The sequence below is a fragment of the Trichosurus vulpecula genome, chromosome 4, assembly GCF_011100635.1.
Source record: "Trichosurus vulpecula isolate mTriVul1 chromosome 4, mTriVul1.pri, whole genome shotgun sequence".
Taxonomy (NCBI): Eukaryota; Metazoa; Chordata; class Mammalia; order Diprotodontia; family Phalangeridae; genus Trichosurus; species Trichosurus vulpecula.
In genome coordinates, this window is record NC_050576.1 from 364,554,520 (window position 1) to 364,571,766 (window position 17,247).

Consider the following 17,247-nt stretch of genomic DNA (forward strand, 5'->3'; position numbering starts at 1 on the left):
CCACATTTGGAGATTAAATGTTGGCAAGTGGAAATGACTATTGAAAAGTGTATTTGCCTTTAGCTATACGAGTTTGACAAACGGAGCTATTTGTATTTTTTTCCTCAACCAATAAAGTTGCTAATCTTATCAATGACATTCATAACTAACCACCATCAGGATATGATTCAGTTCCTTTACTTGCTCTTGCATACATACTGTAGCATTAAGACTGAGAAAGAGAAGGTGAAATAATTTTATTTAATTGTGTACTGTTGTAATGTTTGTAGTATTTAAATATGTTCGCTATAATTTGGAATTCTGTATACATATCCAGACAGATTTTATTTGCTGAAGATTAGTTTCTTGTGCATTGTCTTTAGGCTTTATCATTTCCAGAATATATTTATGGCTTAACAAATACTAGAAATAAAGTCAAAATTAGAAAAGTTTTGTCACTATAATTTTTGTGATAATGAATTGACCTTGGCTAGACCAACTTAATAATGTACAAGCCTTTAAACAGGCTCATACTTACTGTATTGGAGGAAGTTTTGTGTACATAACCATAAAACATCTATTTATTTACTGGGAAATCAGTAAGGACCCCGAACAACTTTGTTTGAATGCACATGTTTTATGGTATTTTGGCTGCCTGAGAAAGAGCAGTTTCGTTAAACACGCTACTTATTTAATGTCTCTAGATATATGTCAACCCTGCTGTACAACTTTTAAAAAATGCTGCCAACCTTTAAAGGAAGAGCTGTCTCTTCAGAAGCATGTAATTTTTTTTCGTGCATTTAAACCCTAACTCACTTGAAAGGAAAATCTTGACATTAAAACTTGTCCCTCTAGGCTTTTATTTCCCTTTCTTTTTAAAGAATGAATATATAATGGAAAATAGGAGACATCACTTTGTATATTAATAAGCAACAGTAGGGATGTGTGTGTGTGTGTGTGTGTGTGTGTGTGTGTGTGTGTAGGTGGGAAACTAGGTCACAGCTACCGTCCAACTCAAATATCATAGGATGGATCATAGATTTAGAGTTGGAATAGATATCAGAGGTCCTTGAGTCCAACCCTCTTATTTTAGAGATGAGGGAACTGAGCCAGAGAAAGATTGAGTTAATTCCCCTGGGTCATAGAAGATACTATACCCAATTCAGGATTTATATTCAAGTATTCCTAGAAGGATAATGAGCCCCATTTCACTGGGAGTCTTCAAGTAGATGCTGAAGAAATCTCTTTGTAAGGTGATGGTGGAGATTCCCACTTTCGGATACGAGGTCTGACCAACTGTTACAACTGGTCCTAGTTGTCACAGATGCGATGGCTTCAAGGTTACTGCGGGAAGCTGGGGCACTGGCAGTCCAGGGCCTCTGGCCCTGCTCAGGTGGCCATTCACTCCATGGTGACCGGAGGAGGTGTCCCTTCTGATGAGGAGCAGCCTACTGGCTTGGAGAGAGAGATTAGGATGGCTGCAAGGATTGATTTGGATCCATACAATATGCTAGCCCCAAAGGCAGCCCCAGGGACTAAGGAGGGACTGAACCTGGTCCCTTCCATCACTGACAAGCAAATAGTGGGCTGTATCTGTGAAGAGGACAACAGGGCAGTCATCTGGTTCTGGCTTCACAAAGGCGAGACACAGTGTTGCCCTAACTGTGGAACCCATTACAAGCTGGTACCCTACCAGTTTAGCCCCTGAGCCCCTGAACTGGTTTACTTGAGATGTGTTATGTTTTCTTCCTTCCAATAAAAGACTAGCCATTTCCCTGGCTCTCCCATAATTAAAAAAAAGAGGTCTGACCAACTGACTTCTAATGACCCTTTCATTTAACAATTTGGAATTCATTTGTTCAATACGACAGGCATTTATTGGAACACAGATTGGAACAAACACACTGTACTAATCTCCAAGAGAGAAATAGAAATAAAATAACATCCCTGTCAAGGAGCTTTCAAAAAGTTGGATGATAGACCATAAACAAAAATAAATATGGTCAAAATTAAAATGTGGGAAGTATCTCTGAGGAGTAAAAACCTAATAGAGTGAGAGTTGTTAGATGGCAGAGAGATTTTTTTTTCCAAGGGGTAAAGGTGAGAATAGGGAAGTGCTTAGATATAAAGTTACCTTTAAATTGGATCTTGAAAAATGATAATATTTTAACAAATGAATTTGGCGAGGGGAACAGGGAACATTCCATAAATAGGTGATCTTGTGAGCAAAGGCATAAAAGTAGAAGAGTGTGTTTGGGGAATGTCGAGTGGTCTCTCTTGGCTAGAGTGCGGGTTTTATTGGTTAAGCAATGGAGAATTATTGAGAGCTTTGGAATAGTTGAAGCATAATTTTAGTTGATGTTGGGGAAGGGACACAAGAGAGATATGTTACAAAGGTATTATAGGTTCTGGCTAGAGATAGTGAAAGCCAGAATAAGAGTGGTGATAGTGGAAATGGAAAAAAAAAAAGGACATAGATGAGAAAGTTGTTGGAGGTAGAATAAATGGAACTTTGTGACTATGAGCCATGATTTATTCCTGTGAATTTATATGGGAATAAGAGAAAGGGGGGATTCTAAGATGATTCATAGAAAATAATTTACCATTAATAGAAACAAATAACATTGCTGATTCCTAAGAAATAACACTGTCATTTATCATCATTAGATGATATAATGAATCACCAACTCATTAAACGCCACCAAAGTTTTGGACATGGTGTTTAAAGAAGAGACTAAGGTAACTTAGAATAAGGTAAAAGAAAATATTGTATTTGTCCTTGATTTTTTAAGGGCTTTCCTGTGGGAAAAGATGTATATTAGTTCTTTGTTGCTCCAGAAGGAATATTACATAGAAGCATAGATTTGGTAGTGGGACATTACAGGCTGTTGAGTCTTCCATCTTATTTTACAGATGAAGAAACCAAGGTGCAGAGAGGTTAAATGACTTACAGAGTCAAAAAACTAATGAATGTCTAATGTGGGATTTGAACCCAAGTTCTCACTCCAAGTCTACTATGCCATACTTCCTCGTCTTCGGAAGTTAGAATGGGATTTTCTCTAACTCCAGAGGAAATCAGAGACTCCATGTAAGGGCGAACACAGATAGTGAACACCTTGTCCCCCACCCATCCTTCATAACAAGTACTCAAACACTTCAGATGACTACTCGTCAGAAATGAAGTTGTAGAGGTTTTTACATTTGAATCTGCAGTTTCTCTAGATGGTGTCTAACCTCATATAGAAAAGTAACCAATGCCTAGAATTTGACAATCTGACCTGACTGACAATTTTAAAACAATTCTGGTTTAGAATATTCAGTATATTATTTCTTCTGTTTACTAATAACTTCCCATGACTACTCTGTGTGTTGAAAGCTTTTGGTATACGTCTGATGATAAAAAGAATGATTACATTCATAAGAAATAAAATTAGGCTATCTTGATTCATGGTAGGTTAACAGAGAGTAAAATCTTGCTTTCATTATCTGCATTAAAGTTCATTCCATTCAGATTTTAATATACCAGAAAATCGATATTAGAAATTTGTCCAATATAATTTTATGCCTCTTTCAAATTTATAACTTCCAGAAATTCATTGACTTCCTGATGTCTGTTTTAAGATGTGAACTAACAGCATCTGCATTAAAGCATATGACTATAAGAAAGCACTTAATCGTTTTATTTAATTAAATACTTAAAAGTAAAACTGGAGAAGTGTAGTGTAATGCTGTAGTAAAGTGGAGGTTTTTCCCCACATCATCAGTTTCCAAGCCAAATTATTCCTCTTTTGTTTTACAAAAATTGAATTCAACTTTTGAAAGTCACACGAGACACTTTGGTAGATAATTTCATTCTTGTTCTCCTTGAGGTTGGTGTTTTCAGTCAGAGCCAATTTAGATAATGCAATTGAATTATGGTGCTTCTTTGATCAAAGAAATGAAATAAGCCCTTCATTGGTGAAGATCAGAATTCATCCATGCCTTTTTATTTGGTCAGCTTTCCTGTAGGTAAATTGACTGTTTCATAGATATCAGTTCAACAACAAGACTGTCCAACTACTGTCTCTCTTTTCTCCTTTATTTATGACTAACCTACATCCTTCTCTAGTCATACATATTCTTGGTAATATCTTTTATATGCCTTCTTGAACCATGTCATTGTTGTTAAAAAAAAAAACTACAGGCCAATTACATCCACCATGAGCCTCTACTGTTTAGTATATGAAAATATCAATGTTAAAAAGATGAACTTCTGTAGATAGTTTGTGATCACTAAAATGGTGTGCTATTTCCCAAATGCAGTCCTAATCTTTCACTCCTGGGTTCAGCTCACCAACCATCTGCATTTAGTCTTAAGTGCAGATTCCTGTCCTGATGAACCAGTTCATTCAACTATATGTAATAATCTGGGAAGTATGTTTGCTTAGTCCATTTTCATCCACCATGTATAGTCTAGTTAGATTAGTTGTGGATGTCCTTAAAGATGTACTATAATTCTTCATGCTTTGCTGAGGTGGAGATTTTTTAAAAGGAGCATCTAGAGATACTTGCCCTCTATAGAGATTGCTTGTATTTGGACCCTAGATACAACATTTTCCATAATATTGATATGAACTATTTTTAAAATATTTTCGACCAAATATTTTGGTAAATATTATGTTTGTGTTGCCCGTCTACTGAAGAAAACAAACATTTTCTGAGTTTTCATTGGCAAAATAAATACTTTGTTGCTCAGGAGAGCCCAACTCTTCATCATCCCATTTGAGTTTGTCCTGGCAAAGGTAGTAAAATAGTTTGTCGTTTCCTTCTCCAGCTCATTTTACAGATAAAGAGACAAGCAGGGTTAAGTGACTTGCCCAGTGTCTGAGGTTAGATTTGAACTCAGGTCCTCCTGACCTCAGGCCCAATACTCTATCCACTGTGCCACCTAGCTACCTAATACTTTGTAGGTAAACCTTTCCATCTTCTGAAAATTGTTGATGCAGTTTGTTCACACTGTGGGCCATCATAGAAGATAGGGGATAGTAACTGTTGAAGGCTAGAGAAAAGAGAAAATGAGTGTCATGGCAGCTGCCGAGGAAGAGGATTCTAGGTGTCTTGAACTCATCTTGCTTTGAGTATATGTCACCAAATAAAGGGAGAAGCCTAGAGAATTGTCTTAGCCCTGCTTGAGAAATTGTACAGACTGTGGAGTTGGGAGATGCGTGAAAAATGGAAGGAAGCTGGAGTTTCAAGAGGGAGAAAGAGCCACCCTGTTCCCCTTACCTTGTGACCTTCAGACACCAGTGGGTAAATATAGTACTCGTGAAGGGAGGTGCCAGAGAAACTTTTATGTTTGTAATTTATACATATCGTTGGCACTGAATGTTGTTGCCTTAAGGACGACTAATTTGTTTTCCTATTTCTTTTAATAAAGCATAGCACTACTTCTTATTTATTATTATTAAATAAAAATGCATTAACCCATAGTGATTAGCTGGCTAGAGAGATAACTTTCTTTGAAAGGACTGTGCAGTCTTCAATTTAGACTTTTCTCAGCTTGAGATTTCAAAGTCATGAGGAGGTTGGAGTCCTCATTTTTGTAACAATTTGAACCTAAAGTTCAAGATCATTTCCTTGCTGTTCATTTTGCATAAAACTATCCTGATATTTCATGCCTGTGTCTACAGATAAAAGAAACTCGGCTTTACATAGGAGTACATGAAAGAAATCACATTAAGTAAAATAGATAAGAGGTCAGTTAAGCTAAAATGAAACAGGAAAATTAAATAATTGATGCTGACCAAGCCCCTTCAGATGGCATTTCCTCCTGTGCAGATTTCTTCCCTTCCCTGTCTCATGTATTTCCTGACACTTCCCTCATATTAGTAACTCTGCAACCTGAGCTTTATCTACTGATGTAAGATCAGCTGTCTTTTAGGAAGCTGTAGTAATCCATGTAAATAGGGTTGGGTTCAAGGATATTAAATCCCACATTTTCAAGGACTGAGTGATAATAAATAGATATCTCATGCATGCCAGTTCTGTGCTTCTCTTTCATAATGCAACATGTACGATTTCAAATTGGAATACTTGAGGGGCAAAGCTACCACGTACTTTGTCTCTACCACCAAATTAATTTTTCTGGAAGATAATCCAAGCAATAAAGACAATTCCTGGGAAATGTATCAAAGGATTCTTGGCTTACAAGGCAGTCTTGGCAATCAATAAGAGTCACAATCATTCACTACAATAGGACAAAAACTATACTGATACAGAATCCATGGGGATATTATACCTTTGCTTCCAATAACTGGGAGGGTTGTGTCTTTGTTTCCTGTCTTCATCAATTACTACGTTCTTGCTGGTATCTCATAAATGAAAGTGATTACAGCCTTTTAAGGGCTGTAATCTTAAAAGTCCCCTTTAGTCCAAGTGCAGCTTCATTTAGATTTTGATATCTCTCTTCCATTCTTTCACTGGCATGGAGTTACTTCCAGAAGGCTTTGGTTTGCTGTGCAAAGTTTATACATCAGTCAGCTTAATGTCATCTCTGTGCTGCTTCCCTTTCCTGAAGAATCGTGTCCATTTCCAGGCCTTTTTAAAGGAGGTATCAAATTGTGGGAGCTACAGGGCAAGGCTGGAAAGAGCTGAGCTTTGAAGCATACTATGTTGGGCAGAATCATCATTAGCTATTTAAAATAAACACCTGCTGATGGACAAAAGCAATTGCCTTTCAGTTAGCTTTACCATTCTGGCTTCAGTCTGAGGTGGGGGTGGGTGGGCTGGAATAGCACTATGACTTTCACTATCTCCACTGTTTGGGGTTACTTATTGATAGAAAGGAGCGAAGGAAACCATGTTTGTCTTTAACATTCGCAGAATTTATTGTTTCTCACACTAAGAATATTGGAAAGAAGAAAGGAGGGAAGAGAAGGGAGGAAAGAAGGAAGGAAAGGAAAGGAAAGGAAAGGAAAGGAAAGGAAAGGAAAGGAAAGGAAAGGAAAGGAAAGGAAAGGAAAGGAAAGGAAAGGAAAGGAAAGGAAAGGAAAGGAAAGGAAAGGAAAGGAAAGGAAAGGAAAGGAAAGGAAAGGAAAGGAAAGGAAAGGAAAGGAAAGGAAAGGAAAGGAAAGGAAAGGAAAGGAAAGGAAAGGAAAGGAAAGGAAAGGAAAGGAAAGGAAAGGAAAGGAAGGGAGAGAGAAAAAGGAGGGCGAGAAGAAGGTAGGAAAGAGAAAAGAGGAAGGCAAAAAGAGAGGAAGGAAAAAAGTTGTTTTTTTTCAAATACATTATTCATTCAGTAAAGTAACTTTGACACTTTCTTAACTAGAAATGATGATTACTCTTCTGCTCTGGAGAGAAGTTTCTTTTTTCCTGGCAAGGTAAAAGATTTTCACTGTCACTTGGTATATTAATTTTATCAACTATATCTGGTTTATTCTGTGAAAAGGGTCTTTGATGCTGAATAGTAACAGCCGGCCTCAGAATTTAACATGGTTTTCTTTTCTTGGCAAGAAGATGCCATTCAGTGGAATGTAAAGGGTTAGTCCATTCATTTTGATCAAACATTTCGTGTCAATGGTATATTAAAGACCAAGATCATGTTGCTAAATGCTGTTATGGATATATAAGAATTGTTAAACTTCTTTGATTACTTAAAAGAAACACATACACACACACACACACACACACACACAGAGAGAGAGAGAGAGAGAGAGAGAGAGAGAGAGAGAGAGGGAGAGAGAGACAGAGCCAGAGAGACAGAGAGACAGAGATAGAGATTCAGAGACAGAGACAGACACAGAGACAGAGACAGAGATTGATCTTGTCTTCATATTTAATATTCCCAACATTTGTAATGCTTTAAGATCTCTATATTTTTTAAAAATGGTCTGCTTGAGGAGAAAAATGAATTTCTTGAACACATGATGAGTCCATTAATGTTTAAAACGTTTCAGGGAACACAACAGAATATCTACAATGTTTTTCAAAATATAGGGAAGGAAGGGTTTGGGGAAGGAAAATTTAGGAAATCGAGGAGTTCTCAAAAGTTTGACATCCATATAATGTCAGGATTCAGTCAAATATAAAGGATCAAGTTAAACTGTTTCTTCTGACATACATACATATATAAACAAATCAACTAATTGATAAGTTAACTTTTATTAAATATGAACTCTGTGTCAGGCATTGTGTTAAGGCTCAGGGAAACAGAGAGGCAAAAGCCAGACTCTGCTCTCAAGTAGTTTACAATCAAATGGAGGAAATAGCATGCAAACAAACATATTTTTAAAAAGTACTCTATCTGTGTCTCTATCTGTGTCTCTGTCTGTATCTGTGTCTCTGTCTCTGACTCTCTCTCTCTGTCTCTCTCTGTCTCTCTGTCTCTCTCTCTGTCTCTCTCTCTCTCTCTCTCTATATATATATATATATACACGTACACATACATGTGATCTGTATGTATATATATGTGTATATATATAATACATATGCATATATGTGTGTATCCCAAGGTCTTAACACATATGCATATATGTATATATGCATACATATGGGAGATAATTGAGAGAGGAAAGGCACTAGAATCTTAAATGGTTTTAGGAAAGGCTTTCTGTAAAACATAGGATTTTGGTTGATGCTTCAAGGAAGCCAGGGAAGTCAACAGGACTTCAATAAGGAATATAGGAAGTCAATAGGAAATCAACAGATTGAGGAGGGAGAATGTTCCAGGCATGATTGACAGTCAGAGAAAATGCCACGATAAGAAGATATGAATGAGTTATGGTTTGTAGCAAATGATGAAGTAATCCCATCTCTGAGATGGAGGATCCATTAAATATTGAAGTTTGTGTGTATATTTGTAGACACATTTATATAGATAATATATATGGAGTATAGATATATTGCTTTATATTCTTGAATGTAGAAATTTTATGCACACATTCATGTGTATATATGTATTCTTCAATATTCTGAGCATCTATAGTTTATTGCAAATATTGCAATGCTGATTTCAGCTACTCTAAGCTTTGATGAACTATGTTCAGCAGTTTCTTTACCTGCATAAGGGAAATGACAGGGCTTAAAGAGGGGAAAAGAGAAGGACTATTGCCTTGTTTTTACAAATATTGAAATGATTCTGCTTTTACTTAAATTAGTTCATGTGTGCAGATGTGTTCATGGCAAATTCTTTACACTCTTGTGCACGCGTAAGCAATAAATGCAGCTCCCACTAAGTTCCCTGAGGGAAGGCTTGATAGTTTTGCCTTTCTTTATATACTTTGTGCTTAGACCTGTGACCAGTACATAGTAGCATTTAATATATGTTTATTTATGATGATAATGGTAATTAAGGCAGACCCAACTTACTTTAGTATGTAATCAATTATCTCCAAATCTGAGCTAGTCCCAAGGTACAAATGATACTTTAGGGATTTTGATCTCTTTAGGAAGGGTACTGACAAAATGTGGACTTTTTAGAATAGAGCAAAAGACCAGAACACTAAAGCACCAGCAGAAAAAATGTAAGATAGCCCACTTACCCCCATTTCCCTCAGTATTTAGCACATCCAGTCCCCACGTGTACATATAACAAAACTACCACCTTACTGCAATTATTTTGCATCTTCTCAGGATGGGAGAGACAGCAGATTATAGTGGATAGAAAGCTTGCCTTGAAGCCAGTGCAAGCCCTGGCTCTGATACATTGCAGAGACTTGCACTGACAGAGGGTGTTTCCTTATCTAGGACCTCACTCTGTCAATGTGATCACAGGTCCAGTTCCCAACCCTCATCTTCTAGGGAGAACCCCAGGAATGCCATTATCCGCAGAACTGTTGTGGGATACAGGTTGAAGAACAAGGTGCTAAAACCCAAGAATGCCACATAGAATAACTGGCAGCTTACATCCTGTGATAGGAATATCTAATAGCTTTACATTTCACTGTGATAGGGCAGCAAAGAGACACATACAATTATGGCCCCGTTGGGAAGTAATGAAATATGGTCGTTCCATTTATACATAACTAATACAAAATATCAAACTAAACCAGCATTGCATTTTAGAAGGAAGAGGAACCATTCATCATCTGTTATGGCAGGTATGTGGGTAAGGAAAGCAGCATATTTTCTACAAATGTAAGAGATTTTTGTTAGGGTGTCAGATTATCATTTCTGTCTTTGCAGAACCCTCCTCTTTCTTCCTATTTCAATTGACAAACCACAGAATAGTTTTGATTCAGGACATGGCCAAAATTAAAAGTGAATTTTATTATTTATATATCGCACTGATTATTTATGTCCCTGAAATATCTGCACTTTGTCTTTATTCTCAAAGGACCAACTTCAGAGCTTATTGAAAGCACACCTTGGTGGTTTTATATGTTCATAGCAAATTCTATATTCTTGTACACACATAAGAAGGATGAAACCATCAGGTCTTGTCAGTTTGATAAACTGCAGGTACCACTATGATGGTGAGATAAACATTTTCCACCTTCTTAATAGGTGTGCACATCAATCATGTCAAAGCAATTGACTTGATGTAGTCCTCACTGATTGATAGAGGAGTTGTGATGGCAATACCACTTGAGAATAACCACTTACCCATATGGGAAATGGGCAAATGGTTTGACAGACTGCAGCTACCACTATGATGGTGAGATAAACATTTTCAGCTTTCTTAATAGGTGTACATATCTGTCATGTCAAAGCAATTGATTTGATGCAGTTATAACTGATAGAGGAATTATGATAAAAATGCTGCTTGAGAGTAACCACCAAGCTTTGTGAGAAATAGGCAAATGGCCAATCTGTAATCAGTTACAGCTCTAGTTGAAGTTCAACAAAAATTGATAAATTTCTGATACCAAACTCAATGATTTGTTAAGTATGTAATATATAATGCTGTAAGTTTTGTAAGGACTTGTGTATCTTTTTTTAATTAAGAAGCTCAAGTTCTTCAAGGTTGTATAACCTGTCCAAGGTTGCAGTGAAACCTGAGTTGATATTCTAACTATAGTCTCCTGATGGTAATCCCAGAATTTCTTTTACTATGCATGCTGCTTGTCTCTGTAAATGGGGATTTTTTTTCAACATGTCCATGAGAATTCATGACCTTTAGAAGGAAGGAGGAAGGGAGAGATAAATAGATGGAGTGTTATAGTCCAAAGAACACTGTATCCGTCTCCTTAGCAAAGTAAGAAAGTAATATAATCGGCTCTGATCCAATTGGGGAGACTCTGATTTACCAAAGCAGGAATTGGACTCAATACCGGCACTACTATGGCGTAGCTCTATAAGCGGGAACCATTCACTTGATTGTAATAATACATTTCATTGATTTTTTTTTGTCTTTATTTCACAACCAGATTGAACCCTCAATTGTGATAAATAAAAACAATTAGGCAAAACAACCTGATATCCAGGTATTGGACCGCACAGATAGAATTCTATCTAGAAGTAACTCTCAACTGTGAGAAGAAAGATCTTTCCTTATCTTTTCTCAAGATACTCCTTTGGTTTTTAGTTTATTCATAGTCTGACTTCCTTAGTTTTTCATTTACGTCATAATCATTGTATATATTTTCTCCTGGTTTTGCTTTGTACTCATTCGTACATGTTTTTCCATATTTCTTTGAATTCCTCATATTCATAATTTCTTATTGTACATAAATTCATATATTGCGGCATTTTGGACCATTCCTTGATCACAGGGCACCATTGTTTCTAGTTCCTTGCTACTATGAAGAGTGCTGCTTCGAAAATCTTCTACATCATAGGATCATATCTTTAGAACTAGAAGGAACTTTAGAGATGATTTATTGCAAACTTCTAATTTTGTAGATGGATAGACTGAGGCCCAAATATTTAAGTAAATTTCCCAGAATCGCTCAAGTAATAAGTGGCAAAACTGGGATTCAAACCCAGATCTTCTGACATCATAAGCAGTAGCCTTTCCATGGAATCATGCTGCCTTGAATTGGACTTTTGGTTCTATCTTTGAATTCCTTGGAGTATTCATTGTTTAGCTTCTCATATACTCATCCCGTTATTTCTAAAATAAGGAGGTTAAATTAGATGATCTGTATTGTCCTTTCCAGCTTTAAAATGCTATGATTATAAATAATGAGATTCTGTGATTTCCATTACTGCTCTACTTGCATAAGGGAGTAAACAGTACCTTTTGTTTGCTTTCCTCAAAATTAATCTAGATGACATCATGTGGCGCTAGTTAGCCCAAGCATTTAAGGGGATAAAGCACTTGTGCCTTAAGGGCTCTTAGATAGAGAATCATTTATACCAACTATTTGCAGTATTCTTCTGTGAAATGGAATCTTGCTGTTACTAATGTAAAAGCCTGCTGGTAAATGCCCAGACTGTACATATTAGCCAGCTGGTGGCTGAATTCTTACTATTGAGCTGTCTAGAATTGGAATAATTAATTTTCTTGGAGAAAGGACATTGTGTTGTACCTTTTTGGATTTGTGACTGTAATCTGTAATCACCAGGGAGCTTATTTAGATTTGCAATTAAGCTAGAGTTGGTAATTTAGAGTAAAGAGATATGTGCTTGCAAAATAGAAGGCATAGAACTCTGAGTTTTCCATTATTAGGTTAGTGAACCTTTTATAATATCCAAACTGTTAGAAACAAACTATTAGCTAAATAGTCAGTTCATGTCTTATCTAATGAAAGCAGAGCCTAATGTGTTTACCTCTGGAATTTTCCTTTTATTCTAAATATGGTTTTCTTTTGTAATAGAAGAGCATATTGCTATAGAAGTATACATTTTTGAACAAGTGTGATTATGAAAAATGACTGCATCATCCTCTGGCTTTGTGTTTTTAAATTCATTCCAGCAATTCCTTTCCCTTTATTGTGTTCCTGAAAAGTAACTTTGCATTCTGCCCATTATGCTATGTTTTGGCAGAAGAAATTCATGAGTAGTAGTCTTTGGGAAATAGAATGTTTGCAAATTTTTCCAATAAATTTGTTTTTAGAAAAATATTTAGGCACAATTGTGGTGATTTGGAGGACTCAACAAAAGTCATACTACAGCTGAGTGTGACAGTGACGTTGGAATCCCCAAAGCTATCCCAGTGAAGCACAGGTTTTGGGAAATTTCTCCCAGGCTGGCAAAACTTTGACTGTAGACCCAGTGAGAGACTCTGTCTACTTTCCAAGAGTGAGTCTTCAGCCTTGTATAGTTTCCTTTGTATAGTTTTTAGACCATTTATAATTTTAATTATTGGCATTCTTAATACATTACTTTTCATCACCAACAAGTTCATACGCTACTGGAATAATTGAATCATATATATATATTGACATTGTTGTTGAAGACAAAAAAGTTATAGCTAAATGGGAAAAAAAAGGCTTAGAGGCCGTCTTTAGGAGTTAGTAGAACTGTTTTCTTTGCATACACAAAGACCACAAGAAACATAATTTCATAGTGCCCTAGGACATTTTGCCTCGTCAGTCCAACACAAAGTATAAGCAAAAGTACTAACGTATATTATTGCAGTTTATATAGCAACATCTATTGCAGAGCAAGGTAACATAGTAGAGCAGTAAGTATTTTATAGCCAAAGGTCCTGAGTTCAAATCCTATATCTGTAACTTACTACATGAATATCCTTGGTCCCTTCACTTAATCTCTCTTGGCCTCAATTTCCTTATCCATAAAATGTCAGGAGGAGTGTAACGGATTTGAATTACAGTCTTTGTCTTCTGTTCTTGATTTAAATTGAGGATCATGTGAAGGATCTTTTCATTGAGAATTGGGGCTAAGAGAATACACAGTGCATCAGGAGAGCAGCTTCAGCCTACCCTGTCCAAATAAGCTAACAGGGACAAAATTTAATCCATGAAACTCTTTCCTATTAGAAAAAGTGTCAGTCGAAGGCAAATAATTCATAATGATGATGACAATGAGGATTTATTAAGACTGAGAGTCATCAGCAAGTCTTTCATCTTCCATTCCAATCTTATTGAAACTATAACTCCACTGGGCATATGTGCACGTATGTATACATATATATACACATACATATATGTACACATATTTTTGGGGGGAGATGTGTGATTTCATTAGCATAGAGAATTCCATGTGAACAATTTCCCTTCACAAATGCAAACTGGTACCAGACCTGCACATTCAAGTCTTACAGAGTTGCCTGGGGTACTGAAAATTTAGGGGACTTACATACAGTCAGGCTTGAACATGGGTCTTCCTGACTCAGGGTGAATTCCCAATCTGCTACATAATGCTACCCTCAAGATAACTGTATACTTCAAGAGCATGAACCATGTTATATAATTATTAGCTATACATCTATTACCTTTTCTTAAAGATATTAGCTATTATTACTTAAAAAGGCAGAATTTTATTTTATTGTCATATAAGTCTTGAGAATCAAAGTAATATAATGTAGACTCAACAATGGGCTGCAATTTTACTATGCTGGATCCGTATCTTAGGTTTAATTTCAGAAGTTCAGGATAAAGTGATAATAGTTTTTAAATGGGTTGGAAAATGTCATTCAAGTTAGTGGGGTCAGGGAAAGGAATCTAATATTACATAATAATTTTGTAAAATTTATTCCTTTAACTATTTAAAGAAGCTTCTTAAACTAGAAAAACCATTCAAGCATCACTACAGTATTATTTTTGTTGCAATATTAAATACTAAATTCAAAGAAATATGTTAGGAAAAATGATTTTCTAGATCTTGTATTTTGGCTGGAGTTATGAACCTATTTTTTACCACAGAAGATACAAATATAATCAAATTTTAATTATAAACAATAAAATTCATCTTTGTTCTATTTTTTATACACAAAAAGTTCCATTTGTGCTATTTGAAAGCTCCTAAAATTTCTTTTAACATCTCAATAATACACAATCTGCAAAATAGTATTTTTGTAAGTGAATTTAGTGGGTTTTGTTGAAAATAAATATATTTCTTCCTATGGAAGATTTTAATGAAGAAAACTTGAATAGTGGCTAAAAAACTAAACAACACCCAACTGTAAGTAGATATAGAGGCTTTTGTATTATTAGATTGTGCTCATTTAAGGTTAAAAGAAATAATATTAATTATAATACTTGGAAAAGATAAGCTTTTATCTTTAAATTATCCTTTAAAACTGTATCACTGAATAAATTGTTAAGAACAAAGGATAATGTAAATGCTTTGCAAAAAATTGAGATGTAAATCAAAGGAAACTTTAAACTCAAATGGTAAGGTAGAGATGAAGAAATTGAAATAAAGAGGAATCTACAGTAATATGATAGATAGTTTTAAGTAGGTCATTGGATTTTTAAAAGAAAATGGTAATAATGTGGTCTCTCGTTATTGTGTATATGAATAATATCAGTTGATGTTTACTTTCTTAGGAGTAAGTAGGTAAGTATATCTTGGGGTGATTGCTTCATTAAATTAAGCCTGAGTTCAAGTCAATACATTTTAAAGATAGAGACGGAGAGCTATCGTGGCATCTAAATCTATATGCAGTGATATGTGTTCATGTATACATACACATAACATATGCACATATATATGTACATATGTATGTGTATATATATATTCATGCATGTATGCATGTATGTATGCATATAAGCACATAGGTATAGATAATCCCCCAAAATAACAATATGACTTTCTGATTCATTACCCTAAAATTCTTACTCCAGGTATTTACATTTATTTTGAAATTGCATGTACAATGAAGAAAAGTGTAATAGCTAGTAGCGTTTAGAGCCTCAAGGACCTGAATGCAGCAAAATTACTTTAAGATAAAAGAATATTTGAATATAAAATTTTCAAACATTAAGAATCCTATTGACTGTAACCTGTGTTCAGTTACCTTGCCATCTTGACTGTTCAGGAAATGGCACACACAAATCTGATTACTAAAAGATATATTGGGCAAGATATTGCCGGATGTAAAGCATCATGTCTGAGGGACTATCCATTTGAGGACATTGAAATTTGGCATGATAAATTATACCCAATCAATTTAAGGAAACAGAATGTATTCACAGAGCACTCAAAATTAAATATCTTTGACTTTAAAAACTCAAGTGGCTTTCTTAGCAAACAAGACCTTCGATATTTTGATCATGTTTCAGTGCTATCCCAGCCCAGTGTTGTGCCTTCCACCGGGTGAATGCTTAAGAAGCATTTGTTTAATTGAAGCCTGTCTAGAGTAGTGGACAGAAAAGAGATCTTGGGGTCACAGACTTGTTCGAGACTTGTCTTTGATATATGCTGGAACAAAACAAGCCGTTTAATACCTCAGCCTCAGTCTCCTCGTCTATAAAATGATGCCAATAAGACTGGCGCTGAATGCTTAATACAGTCACGAAGGAAATGGTTTATAAACATCGAAGTAACATATAAATCTGACACAGCGATAGTGATGATGGTGATGGTGGTGATGATGGATTATAAAGATCTTTAGAAGATAAAAACCTGAAAAGGTTTACTTACAACTGGTGTGATAAAGAGATGATTAAATTTCTTATTATGTTCCTACAAACATAATGAAGCATCTCATTAGTGTAGACAGATGGGGATTAAAGTAGTAAAGAGATTAAAGAGAAAGAATGTAATTTGATGAGTTGGTAGAAAGGGGGAAAACAAAGAAATATTTATAGTAAGCACTTATTGTTCATTTAATTGAATTGAGTTGAAGGTGTTCGGTATGAATATTACTAGGAAAATTGATCTAGGACTTAAGATTCTTAGATGTTAACTTAAGGATATAATCCTACAATGATATTTGATCAATCAGGTTTTAGAGTTAGAAAGTTCTTTGGAGATCATCTAGCACCAACAATCTCTTCATTTTTATGCATGATGAAACTGGGGCCCAGAGAAGTTAAGGTTACCTTTGTCCTGCAGCAAATATGATGTTTGAAAGCAAATGTTTCAACTTCAAACTCTTCTCTTTACAAAATGCCATTCAACTTTTGTTTCATCCTACCATTCATCCAGAGAAGTCACATTTAGATATATTAACACCAAAATTGTTATATTGCTGACTTAAAATTAGAAAACAAAAAATAAAATCTGGTGTAAATGAATGCGTTTTATTTTTTAAAGTTCATATTTTTCCAGTTTTTCCCCCTTTTTCTCCTCCCTTTATTTATAATCATAGGATTATGGATTTAGACATGGAAGAGTGCTTAGAAATCATCTCTTGCAGCCCACTCATTTTATAGACGAGGAAACTCAGGCCCAGAAAGAAGTGACCAGTCTACTTTCACCCAGACTAAAGAGCTAGAA

General features: G+C 35.5%; 1 pseudogene; it reads left to right on the forward strand.

The window, feature by feature from the left end:
* Window positions 1-1,308: 1,308 nt before the first annotated feature.
* On the forward strand, window positions 1,309-1,687 carry LOC118847256 (annotated as a pseudogene).
* Window positions 1,688-17,247: the final 15,560 nt, after the last annotated feature.